Here is a 4170-nt window from a genome sequence, read left to right as displayed (position 1 = left end):
AAGTGGCATCCTGGTCATATCTATATTTTGTGCAATGCATTATTTTTCTTTCACAATTTACTGCATGTTCCAGAAAAAAAGAGAACCTGTGTGTGTGGTGAGAGGGTTAGTCAATATGCATAGCAAGATGGTTGTTTCAGAAATTTGCTAATTGCCACAGATCACCGGATCTGCTTATGGCACGGAAATGGGGTTTGACGTGTATGTGCCAATGTTAAACAGTTGTATTTCCTATAGATAATAGAAAATTCCCTAAGATTATTGCTAACATTTGATAATAAGTGAAAATTCCTGATTAGTAAATAAAAGAGAAAAGGGGATATTTAGTGGGTCAGAAACATTAAATTGTCTTAACATGGACTGTCTTTTTAAGTCTCAGGAAGTTAAATGGATCTTTTAATGGGAAATAATGGGCACCCTCTCTCCCCTCCCCCCACATACTGGTGTGTTCTACAACACCACCCATAAGGCATGTAATTGCTCCTTTCTTAACAATACTACAAGGCTACAAAACTCGTATTTAGATAAAAGAACCTAATTATGCACTGTGCATCTCAGTTGCAGTCTTTCACAGATTGTTGCTACAGGAGAAAGGAAGGCTGTGTGAAAAGGCCTAGTCCAGCCAGCATGGCTCAGTGGTTGAGTGTTGACCTATGAACCAGGAGGTCACGGTTCTATTCCTGGCCAGGGCACATGCCTGGGTTGCAGACTTGATCCCCAGGGATGAGCGTGCAGTAGGCAGCTGATCGATGATTCTGAAATCAATCCTATATAATCCTATATAATAAAACCCTAACATGCAAATAGACCGAAGGGTGGAATGACCAGTTGCTATGATGTGCACTGACCACCAGGGGGCAGATGCTCAATGCAGGAGCTGTACTCAGCCAGAAGTGGGCTCATGGCTGGCGAGAGCAGCAGCAGTGGCAGGAGCCTCTCTCGCCTCCTCAGCAGCACTAAGGACCCCTCGGGGGATGTCTGCCCATGGGCCTATGTTGGCAGGCAGACATCCCCCAAGGGGTCCTGGACTGCGAGAGGGCACAGGCTGGGCTGAGGGGACCCCCCATGCTCCCAGTGCACGAATGTCATGCACCAGGCCTCTAATATATATATATCTTCCTGCCGAGTGAGACATACAAGTTTTTGACACTTCTTAAACTGTGCCTTCTCTTGTCCCACAGCGTCCCTCTGTGGTCTTTTGTAGGTTCTTTCACCATCAATTCCTCCTTTACTAATAATATCTCCATTTCTGTTTCTTATGGCATTGACCTACTATCTCTTTATTTCTTATAAATTATCATATAGCTGAGTTTTGTTTTGTTTTTAAAGTCATTTTGACATTTTTGGTTTTTTGATAGAATTAAGTCTATTCATGCTTGGCCAGTGTTGCTCAGTGGTTAGGCATCGACCTATGAACCAGGAGGTCGAAGTTTGATTCCTGGTTGGGCCACATGCCCGGGTTGTGGGCTTGATCCCCAGTGGTGGGCGTGCAGGAGGCAGCCGATCGATGATTCTCTCTTATTATTGATGTTTCTATCTTTCTCCCTCTCCCGTCCTCTCTTTGAAATCAATAAATCATATTAAAAAAAGAATTAAGTCCATTCACATTTCCTGAAATGACTGATATATAGTCATGTGTTGCTTTATGAAGGGGATACATTCTAAGAAATGCATTGTTATGTGATTTCATCATTGCACGAACATTATAGAGTGCACTTATACAAGTCTAGCTGATATAGCCTACTACACACCTAGACCTCTGTTTTTATTCATTCATTGTTTGGTGAGAATGATTTCTTGAGTATTTTCCTCAAATAGGTCATGTGGTTGTTAAAATTTTTTAATTCTTTTTTTAAAATATATTTTATTGATTTTTTACAGAGAGGAAGGGAGAGAGATAGAGAGTTAGAAACATCGATGAGAGAAAAACATCGATCAGCCGCCTCCTGCACATCTCCTACTGGGGATGTGCCCGCAACCCAGGTACATGCCCTTGACCGGAATCGAACCTGGGACCTTTCAGTCCGCAGGCCAACGCTCTATCCACTGAGCCAAACCGGTTTCGGCAAAATTTTTTAATTCTTAAAAAATTGAAAAAGTTCTTTTTTTACCCTGATGGATGAATGAAATACTAGCTGGGTATGAGATTCTTGGGCTGCAGTCCTTTACTTTTATTATCTCTAGATGTTATTTCAACATCTTCTAGCTTCTAGGACTTTCAGTGTTGTATAAGAGAAATCCAATATTCATCTTACTTTTTATTTGTAGATAACTTATTCTTTCTAATTGGAAACTTAATATTTATTTTTTATTCTTGAGATTTAGAATTTGACCAAGGTATACCTTAAGTGTGTATTTCAGCTATTGACACAATAATGCTGTGTAACTAACTACCACAAAAATCTCATCAGGCCCTAATCTCATCAGGTCGTTTGGCTCAGTGGATAGAGCGTCGGCCTGCAGACTCGGGTCCCAGGCTCGATTCTGGTTAAGGGCATGTACTTTGGTTGCGGGCACATCCCCAGTCGGGAGTATGCAGGAGGCAGCTGATTGATGTTTCTAACTCTCTATCCCTCTCTCTTCCTCTCTGTAAAAGATCAATAAAATATATTTTTTTAAAAATCTCATCGGCATCTATAATAATAAAAGCCTAAGTGACCATCGCAACAGAACGGACGACTGAACAGGCTGTGTGGGGCAACTAGGCCGGCAGGGGGGTTAGTGAGGGACGACCAAATGACTGAGCAGCAGGCTCTGTGGGGCAACCAGCAGAGGGGTTTGTGAGAGGCAACCAAATGACCGAGCAGCAGGCTGCGTGGGGCGACCAAGCCAGCAGAGGGGTTAGTGAGGGACGACCAAACGACTGAGCAGCAGGCTGCGTGGGGTGACCAGGCCCGCAGGGGGAGCACTTGGGGGTGACCAGGCTGGTGGGGGGGCAGTGAGGGGTGACCAGGCTGGCAGAGAGGGACATCCCTCAAGTGGTCCCAGATTGGAGAGGGTGCAGGCTGGGCTGAGGGGACCCCCCCCCATGCATGAATTTTGTGCACCAGGCATCTAGTTAAACAATAAGCATTTATTGGTCACTCACACATCTACAAATCTAGGCTGGGTTCAACTCTGAGATTCAGGTTGGGTCCATGTCTGCTTGATATATTTCTCATCCTACTCAAATCAGGTGCCTCAGAAAGCAGAAGTATAGAATGGTGAGCCCACTATGCAGGTGTAATTCAAGCTTCTGCTTGTATCATATCCACGAACAGTCCATTGGTCAAAGTGAGTCACATGGCCAACTTAAAGTCAAGATATAGGGAAGTACAACCTGCTCATTCATGTTAGATAAAGGGGAGGGGATTGTTAATTGTTGAATACTAATTTAATATACTACAATGTATAGATTAACTGTTGTAATTCTCATGGAACCTACTGGGACTTCTTGCACTTTTTCTCCCTTCCCTCCCTGTACTGCAACACAGAAATTTATGTGTGCACAAATGAAAGCATGGTTTTACTGGCAGGATCAGATGATTTAAATTGTAGATTTTAAAATTCTTTTAACTATCGGATAAATCAATGGCACATCCTCATTTCAAAAGAATTTAATGGCTACATCTGTTCTTCAAGTTTCTTATCTTTTCCCCTATGAGTTCCATATTTTTGAGATATTATGCTTTGAGATATTTCTTCCCCTTCACCCAGATTACTAACTCTGACTACAACTATAGCCATTCTCTCCTTTAACTCACCTAGTGCATTTTAAAATTTGAAATCATAGCATATAATTACAGAAAGTATGGGAAGATGTGTGCATGTATAGGATGACCACTTTATCCTGGTTTAAGCAGAATGTTCTGATTTTAGCACTGAAAGCCCCACAACCGTGGAACTCGCTCAGCCCTAGGTGAAATGAGACAGTTGGTCACCCTAATGCTGGGATTAGGGTGAATCTCTTCAAATCCTAATTTTATTTTTTAAGTTGTTATCTGTGTCCTCTATTAATCCTGTTTTGCTGGGTGCATGTCCTGTTTGATCTTCCTCCTCCTGGCTGCTGGGAACTCTTACATGACTTGTTATTTCTCTTTGTCTGCTAGACTGAGACCATCTGGGTCTTGCCTGTCATGCACAGGGCTTGGAATGAATTTAGTCATCAGCTTTATTGGTATTGGGGGAAAG

This window comes from Myotis myotis, unplaced genomic scaffold (assembly GCF_014108235.1).
Source record: "Myotis myotis isolate mMyoMyo1 unplaced genomic scaffold, mMyoMyo1.p scaffold_m19_p_4, whole genome shotgun sequence".
In the NCBI taxonomy this organism is placed as follows: domain Eukaryota; kingdom Metazoa; phylum Chordata; class Mammalia; order Chiroptera; family Vespertilionidae; genus Myotis; species Myotis myotis.
Note: the sequence above shows the minus strand (reverse complement) of the source record.